This window comes from Ixodes scapularis, unplaced genomic scaffold (genome assembly GCF_016920785.2).
Source record: "Ixodes scapularis isolate PalLabHiFi unplaced genomic scaffold, ASM1692078v2 PGA_scaffold3__209_contigs__length_174095766, whole genome shotgun sequence".
Lineage (NCBI taxonomy): Eukaryota > Metazoa > Arthropoda > Arachnida > Ixodida > Ixodidae > Ixodes > Ixodes scapularis.
Window position 1 is genome coordinate 107,524,651 of NW_024609868.1, and position 14,295 is coordinate 107,538,945.

The 14,295-nt window shown below is 44.3% G+C and overlaps 1 pseudogene; it reads right to left on the reverse strand.

The window, feature by feature from the left end:
* Window positions 1-13,171: 13,171 nt before the first annotated feature.
* On the reverse strand, window positions 13,172-13,936 carry LOC115308304 (annotated as a pseudogene).
* Window positions 13,937-14,295: the final 359 nt, after the last annotated feature.

Below are 14,295 nucleotides of genomic sequence, written 5' to 3' on the forward strand. Positions count from 1 at the left end.
ACGTTGCGACGCCTTATGTGCCCACAAGACCCTCGCAATGTGCCCTTCAGTGGCCTCCTTGTTTTGCCCCCTATAGGAAGGGTGCAGGAATTCTTAATGCTATTTATTTAGGATGCCTGTGGGAAATGCCTAGGAGAAAGGATATTTTTTCACAACTTCGGGTATCGTCGTGATCGACTTGCGCACGTGATCATCAAAGGTTTGTCTAATAAGTCGATGACCAAGAATGTAAAATATATTGACACGACACTGTCGCAGCACTTTTTTCACAACAACATTTAAAAACAGAACCGGTATTTTAGCCAAAAGTGGCTTGTTTTGGTGAGCTTGTGATGTGTTACCTCAACTATATTCAAGTGGAACCATCTGCGCGGCTTCGAGAGCATGAATAATAACTATGTAATTGTGGTACAGAAGTGTGCGTCGTTCTAATATGGCTAGCTCGTCTACTGTTGCAGTTGCGATGGTGCACCATCGCCACTACAACAGTACATGAGCTAGCCATATTAGGACGACGCACACTTCCTTCAAATTTCAGGTGCATTATTGATAGTGTATATTTTTTTAGCAAAAATAACAACCCATCTGTTACGGCTCATTAGTCGTTATATCTGGTCTTGGTTTTAATTCCAGGCGATATTCTTTCATAATGTCGTGGCGCCACATCACAACTTGGTCTATTTTGAAACATCGTTTAGTTATGTGAGTCTTTACTTAGAGCAATCAGGGAAGTCTGGCATTTTGCGAAGTCTCGATAAAAGCATGGCCGCGAGACTGGACATTGATTGTTTGAGAGATTTGAGAGGAGGAGTTAGGTGCTCGATGCTGGTTGGTTGCCGTGGGGGGGGGGGGGGGGGGGGGGGTGGGGGGGGGGGAGGGGTAATGTAGCCCGAGGGATAGGCGAGGGGAGTAAGGTAGGCGAAGAGGAGCTTGACCACCTGTGCGCAATGACGGAGAGGAGCTCGGGATTATAAAAGGCCCTCCCTTACAAAAATGATCAATGAGTTTCAAATGACTTTCTACTGTGTTCCTATAGAGTCAATTGAAACTCAATATAAACTCAGTGTCTAATGAGTTTGATCATTAGAAACTCAATTTTGATTCTATTGAATTTACTCATTAGGAATGAAATTGAGACTGATCATAAGAAACTCAAAATCGATTCTATTGACTGTACTCACTAAGAATGCAATTGAGTTTGACCATTAGAAACTCAATATCAATTCTAATGATTTTACTCATTAGGGATGCCATAGAGTTTTGTCATAAGAAAGTCAATATCGATTCAGTTGAATTTACTCATTAGGAATGCAATTGAGTGTGGTCATTAAGAACTCAATATCGATTCAATTGAATTTACTCATTAGAGAGGCAATTGAGTTTCGTCATGAGAAACTCAATATCGTTTTATAAAATTTACTCATTAGGAATGCAATTGAGTTTGGTCATAAGAAACTCAATATCGATCCTATTGAGTTTACTCATTAGGAATGCAATTGAGTTTGGCAATACGAAACTCAATATCGATTCTATCGAATTTACTCATTATAAATCCAATTGAGTTTGGTCATTAACATCTGAATATATATTCTTTTGAAATTTCTCATTAAGAATGAAATTGGGTTTGCTCATTAGAAATACAATATGCATTCTTTTGAATTTACTCATTAGGAATGCAGTTGAGTTTGCTCATAATAAACTCAATATCGATCCTATCAAATTTACTCATTAGGAATGCAATTGAGTTTGGTCATAAGAAAGTCAATATCGATTCTATTGAATTTACTCATTAGGAATGCAATTGAGTTTGGTCGTTTGTGGATTGCTGCACCCGTGTGCACCGAACGATTATTGCTTGTACCAATGTTTTTTTTATTAAGGGCCCTCCCAATGACGTCGAAATACTGTTTATCATTTATGAGACTTCCAAGGAGAAAATAGCAAAATGGGAACCTTAGTAGATGCTGAGGTGGTCACCGGCCAAATGAATACCTTTGTTATATAGGGTATATAAGGCGGTGGGGTAGTCAAGGGGAGTACGATTAGTGGGTTGTGAGGGCTCTTAGTTACGATGTTTGTGTTCGTTACCTCCATGTGCTTTGTTTTCTTCATGTTGCATCCTTTAAAGAATTATACAAAAAAATTCTCAACTAGAGCAATTTTTTAAACGCAGTTGCAATAAATTATATTGAAGCACGTTGCAAAAATTCAATTGAAAGTCAATTGCAATATCTTTATTAAAACTCGATAGCAAAAGTTCTATTGATACAGTATAGCCAAAATTCCATTGAAATGCAATTGCTAAAAATTCAATTAAGACTCAGTGGCCAATACCCTGGGACGGATCAATAGCGACTCAATAGAAAAAGTAAATTAAGTTTCAAATGAGACTGACTGCGGTCTATTGAGTGAGTCCTTTACACTTTGAATTGAAAGTCAATTCATTTTTTTATAAGGGCTGGAAGGTCGCCACGTTTATCAGCCTGCTTAGCGGTTGTATCGCTTCACTCTAGGAACAACTATCAAGTTGTTCCTCGAATGGTACGTGTTAAACATTTGGATGAAAAGCTCCGTGAACGTAGGCGTTTGGCGTCCAGAAACTCAGTGTAAATGTTTTTGATGTTAGATCTTTTTACGTATGCAACACAATTTCCTAGCAATTTGACATAAATTATTTTTAGCTTAAGCGCATTCCACCATTATGTTGTTATGTTCTGATTGATGGGCTTGTAGCTTTTATGTAAGCACTCGTTGGACACTAAACTACATCATGATTTGGGTAATTGCTCTTGTACCGCAGTTCAAACGTCACGGAGAGCACGAAGATGTATAAGATTTTGTGCCCTTAATTGTTTTATGCGCTGCGTCACCTCAATAACATTCATCACACCGTGTCTACCACATCACAACTTTTTAACTATCACAGTGCTTCGTGTAATGTTTCTATTTGAATCTGCTTAACACTGACCATCCAAGCAGCACACAATTATTGGACTAACATCGGCCCACCACTGGCAAAAATTGGCTCCATGATTGGCGTGACGTTGGTTGTTTTCGAAATCGCTACCCGATCCAATATTGTACCATGCACTAATGCCAATGTTGGACTGCAATTCAACCAATATTTAAAGCGACATTGGACCATTTTCATGCCATTGTTGGACCGTCTTTGAACCAACATTCAAGCCAAGTGTGGGCCACAGTTTAGCCAATACCTAAGCCATCATTAGACCACTGTTGGTTCTGGGTCCTACAACCAATATTGACATCCAAGTTTAATTAATGTATTATCCAATATCGGGTTTCCAACCTTCAGCTCTGGCTATTTGCCCTCTTTTGTTTGTGTTCACTTGTCCGGGGAAACGTCACGGGTGACGCCAGCAACGTTTTTTCTTTGCGCTTGGCGGTGTCCATGTGATTGGCGTAACGGGCATGCGCAGCGCTCTTCCTGGAAGCCTTCCGGCCGCCTCGCCGTTATCGCCGTTTCCCGCGTCAGAACCGCCGTCGTCGTCTCACCGTTTGTGACTACTGTCGCTACACTCTAAGAAAAAAGGAAGCGTGATATTTCCCTCAAGGGAGAAAATACGCTGACACAACAATGTTTTCCCTAGGGGAGAAATGGTAACGGGAGCAACATTTTCTTCCCTACCCTTAGTCCCTCAAAGTAGAACCCCCTGGACTAACTTTTGCGCCCTTGCATTTATGCCACTGGCACTGAATTGCGTCCTTATCTTATTTATTACTAAATTCCGCCTTGCACACCTAAGTGGCGCTAGTCAACGTCAAATTGAAAATTGGTAAATATATCTTATCGCTGGGGTAGATCTTTTCCACGCTCATTACATTCACAAATGAACATCGCTTATTTCGCATTTGCACACGTATTATACCTTTTAGCATAGACAAGGAATTAGAACACCGATGACGCACGCACAACGAACAGACGATAACACACTAATTGAAATTTTTTTTATTGTCACACGGTAATTGAATCGCCATCCCCAAAGTCCGCTCATGTGCCTTTTATACTGATCATATGAAAGGAGTCGTTTGGTCAGTGACCATCTCAAGCGTGAGTGATGTTACAAATATGGTGCTGCTTTCGCACCAATATTGTTTTCCAATATTGTTGCTAAACTTTCCAAGGAGTGTATCTCTTACTAAGAAGTAACGGTACACACAGTAATTATTTTGGACAGTCTGTACACGAACTCATCTCCGTTACGTCACGGCGCGGTGGTGGCGCGTCGGGCGCATTTCCGGTCCGGGGCTGTGGGCGGAAGGCCCCAAGTGAGCTGTGTATTCCTGCGTTGTTTTGAAAGGAACCTGACGAAAACCTACCTTATCGTCAAAACGTCGCGACTGGGACTGTGCCAAAAGAGTCGAGAAAGGTTTGAAAATCAGTTTTCGTGTGCTTGGTTCGTCCGAGAACGTGGACATGAACCGTGAAAATGGAAAACCAGACGCCGTCGGACCACGATTGCTTGGACGGGAAGCACTTCGGGTTGAATTCGCGGATACTTGTGGGCATCAGATTTATTTGTTTTGTTCCAACATGAACGTCGGAAAACTGTCAAGTTGTATGGACTACCTGCGGACTAGTTCAGTGCACCTTCAAGTTCGAACGGCAGCCTGATCGTTCGAACTGTCGTCTGCTATTTCAAACGCTTCTGCTTGTCGTCTGCTCTTTTAGACGACACCGGCCGCAGACCAAATGGTTACCCGGTACTTGCGATAAGAAGTAAGTACAGGCATAGGCGTAGACTACGGGGGGGCATCAGGGCTCGTGCCCCCTTCCCCCCCCCCCCCCCCCCCCCCCCCCGCCCTGGTGAGATCCAGAGGGGCAGAGCCCCCCCACCCCTTCCCGGGCCATGATCCTTACAGAAACGCTGTTTACGTGCCATGTAACGAGCTTCTAGTAGTGACATGTAAACAAAATAACGCCCATGTTGCCTTTATTGACAAAATACATGGGAAATGAAATCCCAGCGTGCTTTCGTTAGCTTCAATTTCCAGTCCTGGCGAGAAGGTAACGCGGCATCGATCACATTTACGTCCGCTCGGTCTGCTTTCACAGCAGCCTGCCAATTCTGCGATGTCCCACCAGAAAAGAAAAGGATAAATAAAACAACCGGAAGTTTGTATAGAGGGCGTCCACTCCATCCGGAGCTGTCACAACTTAACGCACCCAACGAAGCGATGGATGATTCAGTCGTCCGCGAAGAGATATTAGTTGGCAAATCGTTTGTAAAAATTAGAAAAAGTAAGGGACCAAGAGCTCTGCTGTTACAATGATAGCTGAAGATGATATACCTTCGCTGTGAAATGTCCCCTATAAAATAAACTACTGATAATTGCCGTTGAAAAAAAAATTGGTCGAAAAAGCACCTCCTCCCCCCCCCCCCCCCCCCCGGGAAATTTCTCAGCCTGCCCCCCTCCCCCTCCCCCCCCCCCCCCCCCCGGGAAAATGGGAAGTCTACGCCGCGTAGTGCAGGCCTCAAAAGACTTTAGTGTGAAGGTTGGTAAGCAGGCTCGATGTAAACACTAGATACAAAGAGATGTTGATCATCGTTACCAGTGGCCATCACCGACTTGTTATGCCTGATTCACTTGGTCCGATTCTGCTTGCGATTTTCAGTATCGACGTCAACCATCTCAGCTACGGTTCACACTTTTGCAGCCCGAGCGACGTCGCGACTGAAAATTGCCAGCGAAGTCTCATCATGCGAATCAGGCTTTAGCGTACATTCTGTGGCGTCCACGCGGAATGAATCGCCGCATCCCACATTATTCACGCGAAGTTTTGCGGTGTAACGAGCCTCGGTAATTTCACTGAGGCCGCTCAAGTAGTCAGGCATTATCCAGGAAGACGTAGAATCAACAATTCGAAGGCGAAAAAGGGCAGGGGGACTCGCTCCGACGCCGACAACATCGCATTTCAATAGTTTTTTTTATGGGCGACGGCGAACTTTTTGCCCACACTCCATCGCGCATGCGCGGCGCCGGTGGCCTCTGCTAGGGGCGCTCCGGTTTGTTTGTAAACATGAGTTGGTGTAGTAAAAAGCGTCTCCATAGGCTCCCAGCAGCCATGTTCTCGCTTCCCCGCATAGACTGACCCACTTTGCGCATACGCGTCTCTGTGGCAACGGCATCGTCTCTTTTGAAAAAGAAAACAACAACACAGGTTGTACAGAATACAAAGATAAAAGAAAACAGAATGAACCTTTTTTTTTTTTTTTGTCTTTGGAAACGTTTTTAAAACGTTCTGCGCGGCTATTTTCATCCCAGTTAAACCAAAAAAGAAAATATAATCGCTTTCAAACCACGTTTCTAAGCATGCAAAGGTGAAGGACGTCAGGACAACGGTCAAAAGCCGCATGGCCAGTGCATCAAAAATGGCGGCGCTCGAGTCAGCGCTGGCTTCCACGACGTGCTGGAAAAAAATGGGTTGTGTGTATGTTTATACAGCCTAGAACTTGGTCTGCCTCAGCGGGCGACGAGTCTCCCAGCTGTAGGTGTGCAATTTAGCCAGTGCAGTACAACCACTAGCCTGGGGTCTTTAACGTGCACCACACAGTAATGACACACGACCGCAAGCCGGTACGATGCTCATTCAGATCGAAACGGGCAGGGGTGGGGATTGAACCCGGCTTGCTACCACTTTTAATAATTACTTCGTAAATTTGGTACAACCAGCAAATTATACCATGAATCTGTCGGTAACATTGCGATATGTTCTTAATGAATCTATGTTCTTGTTTTCTACTACAGTAAGGGAAGTGATTAGCACGTTCCTAAATCTTAAAAATAGCCGATCCCAGGACATTAATGGATCGCAAATTAAACCCATCAAATATGTCATTGATATAGTTGCTCCTCCTCTCACGTACATTTTTAACCTCGTTTTAACGACCAGTGTTTTTCCAAAAAAAATGCAAAAGGCAAAAGTAACGGTGCTGCACAAAGGAGGTGACAAAAACAACCTCACTAATTATAGACCAATATCAATTTTGCCGGTACTGTCTAAGGATCTTGAGAAAATAATTCATTCAAGACTAATTAACTTTCTTAACAAACACGGTATTCTAACTCACAATTTGGTTTTCGTAAACAGAGATCAGCGGAAACCGCACTGTTAACACAAAAGGAACTCATTTTTGAAGCATTTGAGACAAAAAAACTCGTACTTGGTATATTTATTGACCTGACTAAAGCGTTTGACCACATAAACCATAATATACTAAACCTTAAACTTCACGCTTATTGTATTAAGGAAGTGCAGGATTATGAATTCAATCTTATTTGCAGCATCGCTCTCAATGCGTCTGTATAAACTCTTCTTTTTCTCCACTTGATACTATTACAACAGGTGTGCCCCAGGACAGCATATTAGGCCCTCTTCTCTTTATACTTTACATTAATAACGTTTTTAACATAATGAAAACAGCAAAAATAATAGCCTATGCCGATTATGTGACTTTTCTTATTACTGGTACTTACCCGACTGGCATGGTTTCAGAAGCAAATAGCTTTTAGAAATTTGCAAAGATACATGGACCCAAATTGTCTGCAAATAAACCCTAATAAAACTAAAACGATTTTCTTTATTCCCAGAAATAAATTAATTTGTAGGCCAACATATCTTCATCGAGACAACCAGAAAATAGAAGTTTTAAGTGAAACAATCTTCGGGCGTCTATTTTACCGAGCACCTCACATGGGACATTCATATAAATCACAACCTTACAAAGATAAACAGAATAAATGCGCTGATAAATAAACATAGATACAGCCTACCATGCAATAATAAGAAGATGTTATACAATGCTCTTTTTGTTCCTCATCTAACATATTGTCATCTTATACGGGGTACAACTACGAAACATAACATGCTTAGTTTCATTCGTGCACAGAAAAAAAAATCAATTGGATTAATAGCAAATCTCGCATGGAATGAGAGCACTGCTAATTATTTTCAGTAGTTAAACATTCTAAATACATCTTTCCTTTATAAACTCAGACTCACACGCCTTTACAGATCTGCCCTACTCGCAAACAACACCTTTATAATTGAATTTTTTAATTTAAACAAGCATCTCACAAGTTATAATACACGACATGCAGAACCATGGTTTGTGCCGACATTTCGTACATCATATGGACATCAATCAACAAGCTACAATCTACCTCACTTACTAAACGAATTGATTCAATATCACGTTGTACCTGAAGCTGTCACCAAGTCCCATATAATGTCCCTGTTTATGTCTTTCACTAGCTCTGACTAACAAATTTTAACCCAAACGTTTTTTGGTCGACCACTGCTTAATTTTCATTGTATATGTGTAGTTTTGTTTTTCTTGTTTCATTATTTTTGTAAATTAGTGATTATAGAACATGTCATCATTTCTTTCTGCCGTTTGTATCGGTGCAGGGACCTCGTCAAGTTGCTGTATGCAGCTTTTTGTCCTTGCCCCTCCGCTCCCTGGAGAGGAAATAAAGTATTATTATTATATTATATCCTTGGGTTCTGCAGCGCGAGCTTTCGCTCCACGTGCTCCGAGCTGGTGTGCGCTAGACCACTCGGTCACCGATCCCCCCTTTTAAACATCAAGTTTATTGAGCGTTTGGTAACTTATTTCAAACAAAACCAGACAGCCGACACGCCGGCTGTTTTTGCGTTAGACTATGAACAGCCTGAACGTTGTGTCATTATACGCTAACACTTCAGATACACCATTTCTGGAGACGTGTTTCGATTAAGTCCCACTGCTCCTTGTCCTCTGGAAATCTTTTTGCCGCAACACTGAGACTCCATCGCAACTTGGCCGCAAAATACCACATGTTCGCTTGGCACGGATGTCGCACTCGAGATACGCAGTTCGGGATCGCCAAATCGCGTGCAGACCGAGCACTACTAAAACACGCAGCACAGTTGGAGAATGCTCCTCGCTCTCAAGACATAACCATTTGAACACGTTCCAGACAATTTCAAACTCTACAGTAAAGAGGCACCTTAGTTCCGCCCAAAAAAGGTAAGCGTTGCTACACTCCACAAACACGTGATGTAAGGTTTCAGTCGCCCCGCACAAAGCGCAGTTTAGCAACCACGGAACAAAGAATCCTTTCTTATTTAGCCACACTTTCACAGGGAGCACTTCAGCATAAAAACGAACAAAGAAATCTTTGCTGCTTGTAGGCACAGGCAGCTTTATCAGCTGCTTAAAGACATCAGATGAGTTGGGAGCGTTGACGTACTGTTGGTACAACGGCACTGGCAAAACTGCTAAGACACTGTCCCAGTAAAGTCTCTTCCGTTTCACCGTCAAAACATGCTCCCAAGAGAAGTGAACCAAGAAGAACCTGATTGAGTCAGCAACTTCCTTGTAAAATCTGAGATGCCTCGACGTGGTCGCCCGACTCGTGGTGCTCACCATCCATTGTTGCAGGTTTCCATATCTTAAGCAGTGGAATGCGGTCGTAAAAATTGGATCTCTTTGATCTCTAAAGAATAGCAAGCGCTGCACAGAAAGTTTGAGGGTCACATTCACGAGCCCGAAGCCACCGCTTTCCAGACTCCAAAACAGGTTGCTCCTTCGCATCTTTTCCATTCGCGATTGCCAAATCAACGTGGCCCAATGTCTGTGGATGATGGCGTTCACCGTTTCTGCGCCGCAACAAACCGCTTGCGCCACATACAGGATCACAGGATATGACACTGCGTTGCAGACATAGCTTCTGGAGAACATTGACAAACGTCTTGCTGTCCAAGAAAAAAGTTTTACTGGTATGGTCGCCAGTTTCTGCTTCCATTGTTGTGACGTAGGTACTGACAGATCCATGGGCACGCCGAGGTACTTTTCCCCGCCTGTAGACCATTTGACGCCCATGAACTCCGATGGCTTTGTGGCCCACTCTCCGAGCCAGCTCCCTTTCGATTTGTTCTTATTGATTCTTGCTCCGGAACACCGACCGTAGCTTTCTAGTTCATCCAAGACTGTTTCGATTTCTTGCTTTGAAGAGCATACAAAAGAAACATTGTCTGCGTACGCCAGGAGTTTTACAGATGCTTCCTCCAGGTTGAGACCGGAGATTGACTTGTTGCGCTGCACCTTGAGGCACAGTGGCTCCAGCTGTAGAGCGAACAAGATTTGTGACATGAGGCAGCCTTGCCGGACAGAACGCTGAACCGAAACTGGCTTTCCTTTCTTCCCATTTATTAAAAGCCGTGTGGTGATGCTTTTATAGCACAGCGCTATCGAATCTCTCATCACTTCGCCCCACCCCACATCGTTCCAAAACCTTCATGAGAAACTCGTGGGACACTCGATCAAACGCTTGACTGAGATCCGTCTGCAGCACCGCTAATGGTTGATGGTCTTCGGCTGTCGCTTCACAGACAAAACGCATGACGTGAAGGTTGCGATAAATGGACCGTCCTTTCAAGCCATAGGTTTGGTGCTCTCCGATGACGTTTTTCAGTCCAATGTCCAGACGCCGTGCCAATATTTTTGCCATTATCTTGTAGTCTGTGCCTAACAATCTTATAGGACGGAAGTTCGTTACTGCGGGGATTTTTCCGCAGGTTTGTACTTTTGGAATCAAAACAGTGAAGCTCTTTTTCACCGATGGGGGAAGTAGCTGTCTTTCTTGTATGTCTTGAAACACTGTCAGCAGAGCGGGGCAGAGGAGGATTATAAACATCTTATAAAACTCGGAGCCTATTCCGTCCGGGCCCGGGGCCTTGCTGGCAGATTCTTGATTGCCCAGTTGACTTCTGCTGTACTGACTGGTTGATCCATGCGGTCCTAATGCTCCTCTGACACTTGCGGCAGATCGTTGAGAAAACTATCGGTGATGTCATTGTCGATATCTTCTCTTCGAAATAACTCACTGTAGACGGCTGCAGGACAAAGATTGGCGGAAGGACAAACTTCTGTTTGTCCTTCCGCCATGACATCACCGTTTCTTACTTTCAGAATTGTATTTTTTACCCTCTTGTTCTTTCCAGCATTGCGAAAATTTTTGTCGCCACCTTTTCTTCGAAGTAGGTCAGCAGGAAAGCAGGCTTTCCTGCTGACCTACTTCGCTCCACCCTTGAGACGTTCATTATCAAGCCACAACTTCCGCAAGTTGTTTCAAAAAAGAAAGGTCGTTTCGCTGTGATTCCCTACATGCACAATTACGCGCACCGTTTAAGGTTTATCGCGTCCAAGTTCGACACGAGTGTGGTTTTTTCTTGTCGTATGCGCCTCAAACAGATGTGCAAAAAGGTTAATGGGAGCGACAGTCCCCGAGGGTGCAATGTTAAACATGCCAAAAAGTTCGTGGAATGCGAAGAAAGGAAGATTTATTCGATTCCTCTAAGCTGTGGCAGTCAGTACATTGGACAGACTGGGAGATGCGTCAACCACCGACTCAGAGAACATAACTTGGAATCATCAAAGGCTTCAACTGAGTCGTATCACCCCATTGTCGTTCACAGCCGCACATGCGATGACTGTACTCCTCATTTTTCTGATACTAAAATACTGGGCGGGCACAACAACAGATTTGGGAGAGAAATCATCGAATCATTTGCCATGGGGACTGTTAACAACAACATTTCTGCTCCTTCATTACCATTGACAAAGACAGAGGTCGAATTCTTAACACCAGAGATGACTAGAATATTGACAGTATCGTCGTGACGCTACAGCTTTTAAACTCCTATATTTATAGTACAATTCCCTTTTTGGACTGCAAACAATAATAATTCTGATTATCACTGACAATGACAAAGGTTGAATTCTAAGTAATCAAAAATAACTAGATTACTGATGCGCTTTTCAAACTTTTCTTTTAGTGTATTCCCTTTCCTTTATAACTAGTACCTCCTTTCCCTCTTTGAGAACGTTGAGACGCTTGGGGGGCGGTTTTATCGTTGTGCCATTCTATGTTGTTGCTAAATGAAAGATGTCCTGGTCCCGTCCTCGTCCTCTCTGTTTTATTCTTTCAAGTTCTGTACCCTTTCTTCGTTTAACATTCGAGTTCGGCTCCGGACTGCAGCACCTTTTAGCTTTTCTTCCAGTAACTTGAGAAGTTGTGCTTTACATTTTTTTTATATCATCCTGAAAAACTTCAGGGCTTTGTTCTTCTTCGACAATTAGTGTCTTGAGGAACTGGACCAACGCCCTTTTCTCTCACTCGCGCTCGAGCTGTCGTTTCTGCGAAAAGTCAGTTGCGAGTTCCTCCAACTCCAATTTGAAGTTCTCCCCCATGCAGGCATCTAGCGGAGCTTCATTGCTAAGTCCCTCAATCTTTTCTTTCACCATCGAAGCAAATTCTTCGTCTTGTAAAATGCTCATGTTCATTTTCCAGCTTCCATTACGAGCCTTGCTGCGAGTGTTTGCTCCAGACTTGAGAGAAAAGGAAACCAGCGCATGATAAGAGAACGAGACCGCGTCAGCCCTGTACTCCTCCACCTGATTCGGCATCTCGCTTGACAGGTAAAGTCTGTCAAGGCGAGCGTGAGATGCTCCCTGCCAATGCGTAAAGCGAGGACAAAAACCTTTCAGCGGGCTTGTGACGTCAACCAGGTCAAACTGCTCTAACACGCTCTTCAGCTTAGTTGCACTCGAGTCGCTTATTGTAGCGTAATTAGAGCGGTCACGGTTAGAAAACACGCAGTTAAAGTCTCCGCCTAGAATGACTTTTCCAGGCGTGTCCAAGATTCGTATCAAAGACTTGAAAAAAAAGACAGCGTTCAGCAGCATCATTCGGTGCATAAACCGACACTAGACGAACTAGTTTATTTTTAACGAGGCAGTCAACTTTGCTTACGCGACCGTCCGCGCCAAGCTCACAATCAACAACGAAAAAACACTTTTTTTTTTTGACAAGCACCGCCGTTCCTCCAGACAGATTGCCAAGAGTCAATGTGTGAAAACACCAAAACACGTGTCCAAAGTACTGCACGAAGACTTTTGCCTGCTTATGCGTGGAGATTCTTGTTTCCTGAATGAAAGCAATATCTATGCGTTTTTCTAGCAGCAGACTGAGTAGCCATTTCTTACGTTTCCTTGCAACAGTACTAACAGCGTTAAAGTTTGCAATATTCAGAGGATTCGAGTTTTTAGTCATTCAATAAAGTGTTGGAGTTGGGACGGCTTACACGTTTGGCAGAACGTTGTCAATCTTCGAAGGCTGTTTCTTCAAGTGCTGAAGCACCCCGCTCTGTCTACCATGGTTGTCCTTGAGGTTCGGTGCCTTTCTTCCAGCGCTTGCAGATCACAAGAGTAAATCGTTGGTTACCCGCAGTCGCACGCGTTGCAATTTTTTCCGTTGATCGCTCTCCCTTCCTTTTAATTGGCGCTTGCACTCCGGTGACTTCTTGATCCGGGTTGCCATCTGCCCCGCTGGCCTTTCTGTTTTCCTCGTCTTTCATCTCAACCGATTCTGGTGTGACTTGTCCTGCTGGCGAGTTCTCTCCCGCCTTCGGCGACGGCGTCTCTGTCATCTTGACTTCTGCGACGCTGCTTGCTGGTGGTGCTGAGTCGGCTGCTCCGACGACGTCAGTCGACAATTCAGACACCTTCCCTGTCGGAGTCGCGGCAATGGTCTCCTCCATTTCATCTTGGTCTATCAGGTTATCGAAGTCCTGCAGTTCAGTTGGAGGCCTCGTTTTTGCCGCGTACGCCTGGATACAGTTGTCCTCCTCATGTCCGTAAGTGCGGCATGTCCTGCACCACGGAGTGTGACACTGCTTGCGCATGTGTCCTACCTTCTTGCACCGTAAGCACTGAGGTGGGCGGCCTGAGATGGACACCAACGCTGGCATACCGAGGATGTTGATTTGATGCGGGATAGCTTCCACTGTGATGCCTTCCTTGAGCACCATCGTGACTGTTCGCGTTGTTGTCTCCACATTCTCAAAGCCTGGTTGCCTCCACCTCTCGTGCACGATTGATTTCACTTTACCGTGCGACTCGAACGTCTTTTGCACAGCTTCGTCGGGAACGCAGACGGGAACCCAAGGAACTTTGAATGATTTCTCACTCACATTCGGATCGATGACCAGGCAGGTCTTGCCCTTGACGTTGAGCACTGCCGGATGTAGCAGCTTCTCCTTCGCTGCCGCGTTGTGCAGGGTGAGCATCCAAACGTGGTTGTACTGGAAAGCACCGAAGCCGGCCACGTCATTCATGTCAACGACGTCATTCAGAACGTCGCGAAAGTCGTCGATGTGATATGGTCTCGCTGATTGGTCGCCATGTAGGAAGACTGAATTAAAAGAATAACGGCCTGTTGGCAGCG